We start from the raw sequence: 12,413 nt of genomic DNA on the forward strand, positions 1-12,413 counted from the left end.
AGGTTTTCAAATATGCCAAAAGTATGAAGAGATCTTTAAATATATATGTATATATACTTAACGCACAGTAGACATTGACTATAAATATACAGGTGAACCAAATGACCTTTTAATACTTTACTACAGGCAAAGCTGTGCAGTTCTTTAATAAAACTCATTTATGTACATTGAATTGATCCTTGTGATTACAAATAATGCTATGTTTCAGTGGCGCAGCCAGGAAATTTTTCTGGGAGGAATTTTCAAAATCGAAAATTGTTGCTTTCTTTCCCATTCATTTACAATGCGTAATTATTCATTATCAAAGAGTTTCTATAGATTAGTAATTATTCATCCAAAGTACTTGCTTAAAAACAAAAATTCGTATTGATATTACTATAAAAATAAGAAAGTGGGAAAAAGCATGGAATATTTATCATTTGTTTTACTTTAATCTTATATTAATCGTTTGTGTTTTTTTCGCGGGAACATTTAAAACCTCCTCCTCAGTACATTCATGTCTTTATGAATGTCAAATGCTAGCTAATAATGGTTTCGATCTTTCGATGAGAATTGGTAAAGCGCCTCAGAAAATCTGGGGGTGCGGCTTCCTCTCTCTAGATTTCCCTAAAAAGGATTTGAGCTGTGATGGAAGTGCTGAGGGACCAGGATACCCTGTAGAGCTTTATTGACACCAATTTAGTTATCTTATACCAGTGGGGACGTGGGGTGCTCATCATGAAATATAGCTTTTATATTTAAGAACTGAGAAGTGATTTCTGACTGCTTCCCGATCATCAAAAGCAGTAAGATATTTTGTTGAAACCTATTCCGCTTGGAAAACCTCAAATTCTCTGCTTTTTTCCCTTGATTTTAACGGAGGAAATGAATGTGCTTGTGTTCTGGGAGGGGTTTTAACCCCAAAACACCTCCCATGGCTGTGCCACTGCTATGTTTGCATTAATTAAATAAATGAAATGATGCTTTTTTTTGGGGCTATTTTAACTTTAAATGCTGTTTTTTACTTGGTGTATTGTTATTGGGTGAGAAATTGATAGACATTGTGATTTTAAATTTTTATGGTAATGCTGTCACCTCAAGATGTTTACTTTTTAAAAATAAAAAATGTAAAATTTGAAGAAATGATATCAAGAAAAAACCTCCCCACCTTAGTATAAAATGTGAGCTGTAGTGTCACTAGTTATTGTAATACCGGTATACAGTATTTTTTGAAATGTGATACTGAAATGCTGGTATTAAATATTTTTCAATAAAGGATCAAATATGTACATGTTTTGTTGCCACATTTCATGATTTTATGCAAAAAGAGTGTTTATCATGAAAATTTATCGTCAACAAATATAAAATGGAGGAATAAGTCTTGTAGGGAAAAATCAATAATTGTAAGAATAAGAAGCATGTTACTAAGCCTGGAATTCATTTTAGTGCAAAAGTTTTCTGCAAATGAAGTTACTCTTTCAGAATTCACTCTGGTGGGTGGTATCTTTACTAATAATAAAGCTGAAAGTCTATCTGTCTGGATCTCTGTTATGTGCATAGTGCCTCAACTGTTTGGCTGATTTTCATGAAATTTGCCTCAAAATTAGTTCGTAGCATAGCGGTAAACAACTCAAAGCGATTTTTCGAAAATTCGATTTTGTTCTTTTTCTGTTCCAATTTTAAGATCATTTTATCGAGCAAATTATCATAACATGGAAGAGTAAATTATCACAACGTGGGCCCATAACATGGACGGGCAAATTAACAAAGCAAATTGGTGAGAAGTTCATCATCCATTAATATACAGGCGAACAAATAACCTTTTAATTTTCTACTAGTACGGTCAAAGCTGTGCGGGTTCCACCAGTTGTTAATAATGCTCAACGCACCTCCTCTAATTGCCGCTGACTCTTTCCTCTTCAAATAGTTTGATCTCTTTTATACTGGTTTTGGAATTAAAAAAATAATACAGTAACCCCTCGTTATATCGCGCTTTTCGGGGGACAAAGAAAAAGAGCGATATATCCGAAAGCGCGATATAACGGAGGGCATTAAAAATAGTTATGTCTAATACACAAGTAAATTGGCATTCGTTCTTTTTGACATTAGTTTCTAATGGTTTCGATGTGGGTACTATCACACCTATTGAAATTTAAACAAGATTGAAATTTAAGTAAATTTTCACCGTCAGAGAGTTAAAATCATCAAATGGCGAATGAAGACGACCTTTCTGAGCTACCGCGAGATAAGAATGAGCATTCCAATACCCTCTTATTCCGAGTAGGTTTTCTAATCCGTTTTACTTGCTGTAGAAAGGATGTGAAAAGTAAAAGAAACCAGATTGTTTCCAGGAAACTATTTCGCCCGTTCAGATCATTATTCCCTTCTTTGAAGCAAATCCTGGTTTGTGCAACCAAGTACAAATCTTTTCTGTACTAAAAGAAGGGCGTATGTTCTCTTCTACATGGGCTACTATGACACTCTCTTGATGTCTCTCACTCCTTGTAAAGCCAATGTATCAGTACAAAAGAAGATGTCAAGTAGTTTACAGACCATCTTAAACTGAAATATACTGTGCGGGTATGTACATTTGGATGACAGGAATTTGCTGCTGCTGCTTTTCGAGCGAATTCAGAAGAATTGCTTCCTTTTGTTCATTGACAAAATAGAGAAGAAAGAGACTTTCTCTGTGCAATACCATATGTTTACAGAAATGGTTTCAAACTTAAAAGCAAAGTTTTTTTCTTATTTTATGCTTTAATGTTTCGGGAGACAGAAGAAAAGAGCGATATATCTGAATGAGCGATATAACGAGGCGCGATATAACGAGGGGCTACTGTAATACCATTTCTTCAATCGGTCATACTGGCTAAATTTTTAAAAAGCCATAATAATTTTCACATGCAGTGTGAATTGTGTATGGAATTAGCCGATCTCAAAATTATAAACATACGCTGTTTTCTCCCTCAATGCTTATAATTTGTGTACTTTCTTTACTAATAATAAAGCTGAATGTCCCTCGGTCCGGATGTCTGTCAGGATCTCTGTGATGCACATAGCGCCTGGACCATTTGGCCAATTTTCATGAAATTTGGCGCAAAGTTAGTTTATAGCGGAGAGAGGGGGGAGTGCACCTCAAAGCCACTTTTCAAAAATTCAATGTGGTTCTTTTTCTATTCGAATTTTAAGAACAAAATTTTCATAAGATGGACGAGTAAATTACGAAATTATCATAACGTGGAACCGTAACATGGGCACAAGCCAATTGGCAAGATACGAAATTATCATAACGTGGAATCGTAACATGGGTTCAAGCCGATTGGCGAGAAAATTCATCATATATTATTTGTAAATATACAGGTGAACCGAAAGACCTTTCAATTTTTCTATTACGGGCAAAGCCGTGCGGATACCACTAGTAAAATTATAAAAGCATTGAGGGAGGATGAAGATTCTTCTAATCAGAATCTAAAAAATCTCATATTAAATTCGGAAGTTCAATTATCTGAATGAACTCCAACTATCTGAGTTGCTTCCAGTATTTCGAGGGGGAAAATGAAGGCAAAAACGTACTGCAATTTGCAAAACAATGATTGTGTCTGCACATGCTGTTTTCCTTCACTCCACGAAGTTAGTCAAACAGCTTACTTTGATTGAGATGTTCAGCAAGCAATGACACTTATTTATGTACAGCAGTTATAGGTGTGGTTAGCATGAAAAATGTTCCCATTCTTGTTGATAAATTAAAAGTTCTTTTTCTTTAAGGAGTCACGGTACCTTTCAAGCATTTTTTTTTTTAAATTTAAGTAAATTTTATATTTTTTTGAAACCATAACATGCATACTTATTTCTTAATCAATAATTTATTTTCAAAATTTAAAAATATTGCCTACTTTTTTTAAAAATTCAAAAAATTGAAGAAAATTTCAATTTTTTGAAATTTCTAAAGCTTTTTTATTTTTGAACTAATGAATTTTTTTTTTTTTTTTTTGCTAAATGATCACTATAATCATCTCTAAAAATCTGTGCATTCATTTGCTTATGAGTTTATTAGAAAATTTTCTGTAATTAATTATGTAAAAAATCAAAGTTTAAAAAAAAATGGTTTTTAAAGATTTAACATGCTCTAAACATTTGAGTAATTTATAAAATGCTTATCCAATGCACAGTTTTGTCAAATATGTTATCGCAATTGCAAAAAGTACGACTTTAAAGCTGTATCTTTAATAGAAAAAAATCCTTAGGGATTCTAATGACATAAAACACAAAAATACCATCATCGAGAAAAAGCAGTTTAAAGTTTTTCCTTTGCATAAGAACACATAGGGAGCATGGCCTAAATCCACTCATAACTTTTTAAATATTTGAACTAAAGCAATGTACCTTTTTCTCCGTGTTCAGAATAGGTTTTACTTTGAAATAGGCAATAAAAAATTTTTTGATCGTTCCATCATTTTTGAGGTACTGTAACCCCTTAAAAGTGTTTCTCTCTCATTTTCAACATACCTACATTAATTGTTTAGAATGAACCCCTTTTTCTGATTTAAAAAAAAAAATTATATATTTTTAAAAAAAATTTTTTTCATGAATTTTTGATTATCCTAATGGGGGATATGGTTGCAATTGATTTAGATAATTGGAGTCCAACTGTAGTTCATTAATGTAGTTTATTGATTATCAATAATCCACTTTGCTAAAATAGTTTTCTAAATTTTGTTAGCTGTACCATCCCTTTGTCCAAAACTGTATGCAGTTAGTGAAGTTCAAGTAAAGCTGCAGGTATGTCTTTCATTTTTCTCCAATTTATTGTTATTATTATTATTCAATAATCACCTCTGTTAGCATCAAAAGTTCAAAACCCTTATAATTTTCTCCCGAAATAACTTTACAGCATTTCACCTTAAAGGCACTAGGATTTTTTTTTGTTTTTGGTACTACTTAAAAAAAAAAAAACTAAGAATCTTGTTAGAGTAAAATTATCAATTTTTAAAGTGTTTTTAAAATTCAAGTACAAATAAGAGGATCAGCAACAGGCTTTGGACCCAGCTATAGTGCATTCAGGAGGAAGTGATGCAGGAAGTAGACAAAGAGTGTTGCTGTTTCACGCCAACATTTGCCACTTTCATGAATTACTCGTTTTATTGGCGATTCTCACTTTAGGAGTTCATGAACATTTGGCGTATCTAATTGGCATATTTTTAATCATTCCAGCGTCAAGCAGACAATGATATCACCATTGTCACGTTGCTCTGTTTACTTCCACTATCACTTCTCACTGAATGCACCATGGTTGATCCTCATACCTGCCAAGCCTTCGGGATTTCCCGGAAGTTTTACGGATTTTTATTTCCTTTTCCGTTTTTCCGGTTATGAGCAAAATCTTCCGGATTTTTCACGTTTTGTAGGAAAAAAATTGTATCTCGCCAATTTTGGCGCTAACGATTCTTTTGTGGAACGTTTTAGGCCAAGTAGCCAAGGAAAGGTTGCCGTAGGAGAATGGCAGAAGAAGTGAGGCAAGATTATGACGTCATGGAGTGATACAGCGCATGACTTCATCGGGATCCAATCAAAGCAAGCGTCGCGCCTGCCAACTAGGGGCTCAATTTCAGCGCCGATTATCTTCTCGTTCTCTCAGTTCAAGCTGTTTTTGCTTTGTTCTTTTTTTAAAATGAGTACCAAATGTTATTTCCAAACTTTTAAAGAAAGCAATAAAAGTAATATTTACTAAACGAAAGTAAGTTCAATTGATATGAAATTTATAACTAATATATTGTTAAATAAAAAGAGGATAGGGGTTCTGTTTGATTTTATTTTGCGTTAAAATCTTGTGGATAAAAATAAAAAAATCTTCCGGATTTTTTTTTCTTGGAGGTTGGCAGGTATGGATCCTGGTCAATTTATGAATCTCCAATGAGGATCAAGAGCTCTCTTAAAACTATTCTCGCCATTGCAAGGAACAGCTGCTTCTGGTCAACTGTTCCAAATGCCTACAACCGTGTTGAAATAGTAATTTTCCTGATTTCAAGATTAGCTTAGGATTTGGAAAGCTTAAAGCTATGATCCCTGATTTTTCCATCTGTGCAAAAATTTATCTTGTAAACACCCTCAATTTTAATAATCTTATATATCTGGATCAGGTCCCCCTTTTACTCTCCTTTGCTCAAGACTGCACACATTAAGCATTCTAAATTTGAGCCATAATCAAAATCAGAAAGTATGTTTACTAAACTTTAGCCCGTTTTTGAACCTTTTCCAATAAATTGATATTTTTCTTAAGATAACGAGACCTAAACTGAACAGCATATTCCAAATGAAGTCTTACCAAACTTCTGTACAAAGGTGATAGAACTTCTTTAGAATTTTTTAAACTTCATCTGTTGATAAAACTCAATATTCCACTGACTTTGTTACTTGCTACACTGCACTGCCGACTAAAATTCTGTCCTTAAGTCCTAAAGTGACTTACGTCGTGACTGATTAAAACACCCACATCTACAATAGTTTCTTCTTCGCTTAAGGTAGATCCCTGTAAATAATAGCTTGTGTGCTTATTTCAACAACCTAAATGAATCATTTAACAATTGGCAACATTGAACAACGTACCCCATCTAACTGCCCACTTAGAAATCTGATCTAAATCCTCTTGAAGTGTTTTCACTTGTTCTTTGATATCAACAACCGCTGTAACTTTACACCATCGGGAAAATATTAATGTTTCCAAAAAGCCTTTTGCTAATATTAATAGAAGTAATAAACAGCAATGGCCTTAAGACTGAACCTTGTAGAACCTTGCTTAAAACATCAGACCATTGAGAAGAATTTTCCTTTAACAACTTCTCTTTATTTTCTCCCAGTAAGCCAATTTCTAACCCGTAAAGTTTTCCCTCTTTGTTCAATACAAGAAAGTTGGAATGGCAGAGCAATATCAAATCTATAAAAAGGGTACCCCCCCCCCCCAAAAAGAGAACTTTTTGACTAAATATCTGTATGTCTTGTACTTTGTATATGTATTGCTCCCCCCCCCCCCGCCCCTTGACGCCTAGTAATGAAAATTAGTTAGTCTAACTATTATTTATTATGTTTAAATATACTTAAATGAATATATTAAGGATCATGTTAAAAAAATAAAATACAATGAATTTTCTACGAGTGACCACCTATATACCGACCACATATATTAATAACTAATTTTCCTCCCTATCTACTCAATTCTAAAAACCCTCTGGGAGCGACTGTCAAAACTTCTCCTAACTGGCAAATTGCAAAACTCAACAGTAAAAACTAGGAATTTTCGGTAAGAGAAAACCAAAAGAGAGACAATAAAAGAAAAACAAGAAAACATTTTAATCTGAATGCACATCTGTCTTCTCTTGTGAACGAAAATGAAAATAAATCAGAATAATCGGCTAAAATCTTCTTTACTTGGCATCTCAAATGGATTCCTTTTGTGCCTCTTTAGAGAATTAAAAATGTTGTAGACAAACATGTTACAACAAATGTTGTAACAAGTAGTTATTCAAAAGTTTGTTTTCAGAATTTAGTTGTTGCTTACGAATAGAACATAAGTCATTTTAGTGCTCAGAAAGTCAAAATCAATTTTTAGCTCATTTGAACAGGCGATAAATTGATGATAATGACATTACTAATTAATTTTTGTGCCTAAAAGCTGAGCTAGAAACAAAAGTTGGTTCAGAAAAAAATAAGGAATCTGAAGCAGAGAAATCTCTTCTCACATTTTAAAGCGTATCAGTTCCTTAATTGAAAAATAATGAAAGAAGTATATTTTAGAAATGAAATATTTTAGTTTCTCTATTTAAATATATTCTTATAATAATAATCTCTATATACTGTAAGCATAACATATAGGATTTTTGTTGGTGCTACTATTGTTTTTTTTTTTTTTTTTTTTTTTTGTATTTTCGGAAATGATCTCTAAGAGCGACCAACCTCCGTTAACAACCACTTTTTTCAGGAATGGAAAGTGATTGATCCAGAGAATTTTCACCGTATTAGGAAATACTAATCTTGTCCTTTGAAATCTTATTTTTATCCTTCAAAACTTCTCCAAAATTCCTTCATTTTTATTTTGAAAATTGGGTACAAGATCTGTAGGAGCATAGAGCAAATTTAACTTCAAATATGTTCATAATTAAAACTTGTCTTAACTATTTATTTTCATGATTTAAACGTTTGTTATACCATTTTTGCAAACTGTATGATACTATATTAAAAATTTGGGAGAGAGGGGAGTGACACTACAAATTACTGCCCTGGGTGAGACTAATGCTAGGTATGCCACTGATATACTACTAAGTATATATGTATAGTATATATCTATAGTATCTATCTCTATACCTTTGAACTAAATAGAAATGAACCCTGAAAAACAGATAACATTATAACTGTTTGATGTTTCATTCTTATATTATTTTTTTACAGGAAGATGTGGGTCAGTTGTCCCAAGAAACCAGTGATCTCATTGCAAAATATGATCAACTTGTATCTTTTAAGAAATTATTTCTGAATAATGTTGAAATTTTTGCTTGAAACATGAATTGTATACCATTAACAGGAATTCTGTGTCATGCAGGGTTGGCTGGATTTGACCCAATTGGGTTGGACCCAATGTTTTTTTTTTTGAAAAACCTATTAAAAAAACCCATTATTTAGCCCACTTTTGATTTTAAAAATATATATTTAACTTTTTTCTTTAACTGGTCAATAAATAACTCAAATTATCTTGACTAAATCCTGTCACGTCTGATTTTCTCAAAATTTGTAGATTGTACAGAGGAAACTACTCTCACTAAAAGGCTTTCATGTGAATTATCTTCTGCAACCCAACACGTCGCAAATCTCAAATAAACAAGGTATATTTTTTAGAAATTAACAGGTTTTACAAACGGTCGGACAGAAAACAGACTAGGATGTACCGTATTTTCAAAATCTTACGAAAAAGTTTAATATTTCTTACTCGGTACACAGAAATAGAAAAAAAAAGCAACATAAAATTCAAAGAAGTGTCTTGATTAAGCTGGAATTCATTAAAAAGTGATTTAAACTACTTGAGGTTCTACAGTAGTTTTGCATAACAAACTGAAATAGTAAAGTAGTAAAGAAGTAAAATGCAAAAAAAAAAAAAAAAAGTAGTAATTAAAAATGAACAATAGATTTTATCATTCAAGTAGTAACTTTGCCTTAATTGTTGGTAATCATGGAAACTAAAAAATCTGAAACTTCACCATTTTTGGGGTTTTGTCGTCTTTTATACTTTTCTTCAGAAAATGCTGAATTTTAACTAGTTTTCCAGCTTTTTTTACCCCAAGACAATTTTTGCACTTTGTCCATATACTTCCGCTACAAAATGCTACAAGTATCCCACATTTCCCTTTAAAAAAAAAAAAAAAAGCACATTTCTTTAAAAAAAACCAGCCTTAGTTGGTTTTTTTGGGTTTTATTTTAAAAAAACCCTTGGTCCACGGGCTTTTTTAAAAAACCCGGGTTTTTGCCAACCCTGGTGTCATGTAATCTTAATATATTCTTTGAATATATCCATTGATAAATTTTTTCCCTAAAAACTACACATGAAACATTTAATGTTTTTAAAATGTCACTTTAAAAAATACAGAAGTAATTTTTACAGTAAGGATAATAAAGACATATATTTGTTTTTAAAGAAATAAATGCATACTTAGATACGTATCTTTACATTGCAAACTGTCTTATTTTGAGTCTGTACTGTACTTAATACAGTATTTAGTTAAAAATTGGCATGTGAAGTAATTGATAAAATCAATTCAATCCTTAATGTAATGTATAGATGCTGACATTTTCAAAACAGTTTATTCTTTGGGATTCAATTCTTACAGATATTGAAAAGGAAAGAATGAAAGCAAAAAGCTTAAAATAAATGTAAGTATCAAAATGTTGTGGGAAAAAAAATGTATGAAAGACTACCTGCGTTTAATCAATTACCATCACAATACTTCAGTTTGCTTTCCATCAAATATGATATTTTCTCTTGTTTTTTTTTTTTTCTAATGCAAAATTAGTAAATGAATTTTGCATCTTTGTAATGTTTTACGAAGTTTTCAAATTTTTGTTTCAAATACTTTTGTTTAAAACAATTAATCTTAGATTATTTGGAAAAAAAATCAGCAAACGTAAATACACTTACAGCCAAAAGTTCCAACAGGGTTTCCGATAAAGTTGCATTATTTGCAAAATGAAAAATTCTGTCTCAATTGTGAAAGTGAAAAAGGCATTTTCGCATTTTTGTTCAAGTGCAAAGATTAATTAATTTTAAAAAAAACTATGCAGGACCTGAGGTATTAAGCAAGAATGGCAATATTTAACTTAATCTTATTATAATCTATATTTGAAAAAATATGTTTTGCATTCCATACTAACAATAGGGAAATGTTGGAATTTGATGTGTTTTTTTTTTTTTTTGATATTTATGCAGCATAAGCTACCCACACAATACAAACTGGTGGAATGGACGTTGAAAAGTCGTCGAATCTGGTTCAAACACTCGTCTATAACTGATCTAAAAACCGTACCTAACTCGTCGAAAGTCGTCTTGTACACGTCGAAAAGACGACTACAATGGATGAAAAATGGTGGAATTAGATCAATGATAGACGATATCCATAGCGCTAGGTAACGTTACCAAGAACAGTTATAGATAATCTCAAAAACGTCTTCTAGGTGCGCTTATTAACGCAGCACACCTTTTTTTTAATTCTGGACTCTTAATTATAATGTTTATACGACACATTACATTTTCCTTAACCTTTTAACATACATACATTTCTGTCTAATCTGCCAGTTCAATTTTTTAGTACTTATTGCAACCATGAGATCTGACTTTAGTATTGTTAAGGATGACCAGTAATGAATGACTGTCAGTTTTTTCTTCTAATGTCCAAGAATTGCTTGCAGGATTGGATTTAAGATGCTTGAGAAGATGAAAGTCACTTGGTGTGAGATCTGGGTTGTAAGTATGGTGGGTCATAACTTTCCCCTTCTGACTATAGTTCAACACCCTTCCGACCATAGCATCACTCATTGTATGGTGTCCATAAACTTTCCAAAATTTTCTGTGAATTTTATGAACTCGGGTGTTTCTTGCATTGAAAAATGGAATGACTGACTACATCTTGCATGCGGCAGCAACTTTGAGTGTTTTGAACATTTTAATCTCGCGCTAAACAAGCACTTCAGCGACCAGATCTGAAATTAGCTTTCCTTGCTTGTCCATGACTCTCTGCTGAAACAATACTTTTGTTTGAGCTAACAAGCACAACTATTCTGTGGCAAAAAGGAAAAATGGAACTTACTTTCTGGATTACCTGGTATTGTTTGGAAACTGGAAAATTATTTATATTTTTTTATCAATATAAAATTTGTTATAGTCATTTTTTTTCCGTAAATCAAACTCTCTATCATGTTATGTAAACAGTGGTTTTTTAATAAAATTGATATTTTCTGTTGTAAAATCGAGAATCAGGAGCATTTTTATGAAACTTAATGTTATTTTTCATTGATTTTTTTACTTATAAAAGTAACTCATTTAATTACTTAATTTTTTACAGCTTGTGTTGAAGTCAAATCATAGAATTTCGTGAGTGTCTCAAAACTTTTGGAACTTTGAATTCATTCCCATAAATTATTGTGCAAAATCTTTATAATTATTGTTAATATGAATATAAATTGCCTTCAAATGCATTTGTAACATTTTATTATTTGAGAATAAACATTGTTATTAAATTTCGTGGTGTAATATGTGCATAAAACCATTTTTGTGTGTGTATGTGTGTGTGTGTCTAATCGCTCTACCAATCCACACTACAGTTGAGTTTTAAGTAAAATTTGGCACTAGTGCAATCATATCCTCTGGAAGGAAGAATAAACATGCCATGTTTTCAACCATGCTAAATTTAAGAAATCTGATATAATCGTTTCATATTTCATACCAGCATACAGAAACTGCTGAAAAAGAAATTCATTCTAAAATTCTGTAATAATTAGATTAGAGCAATATGAGATTACTTACCTTTAACACTTGTTGTGTTGCAAGAAGGAAAAAAAAAGTTAGAATTTTAAGATCTTGAATTCAAATTATGTTTTTCAAACTCAGGAATTGCGACAGGACTCCACTTGTTGGATTTCTTGTTCCTACTAATTACGTTTATCACTACCATAATTTGAATTCAAGACGTTAAATTTCAAATGAATGCTAGGAGTTGGATGCTATGTGCTGGATACTGTTTATGTATAATAAGGATCGTGTCAAGTCGATAAATAATTTGATTCTAAGGCACATGGATGCCTGCATTATAAGCATAGAAAAATAAAATCAAAGGACTTGCGTTGTTGAATGGTCAAGTGAGAACAATAAGAAATCCGGGCTTGCTCAAAAGAACGTTAAT

General features: G+C 32.0%; 1 long non-coding RNA gene across 1 annotated transcript; it reads left to right on the forward strand.

The window, feature by feature from the left end:
• Positions 1–8,411: 8,411 nt before the first annotated feature.
• LOC129228299 (uncharacterized) lies at positions 8,412–11,764 on the forward strand. The gene is made up of 3 exons (XR_008580914.1): positions 8,412–8,478; positions 9,800–9,891; positions 11,577–11,764. It is a non-coding gene; the product is annotated as an uncharacterized LOC129228299 (long non-coding RNA).
• Positions 11,765–12,413: the final 649 nt, after the last annotated feature.

The sequence above is a fragment of the Uloborus diversus genome, chromosome 8 (genome assembly GCF_026930045.1).
Source record: "Uloborus diversus isolate 005 chromosome 8, Udiv.v.3.1, whole genome shotgun sequence".
Lineage (NCBI taxonomy): Eukaryota > Metazoa > Arthropoda > Arachnida > Araneae > Uloboridae > Uloborus > Uloborus diversus.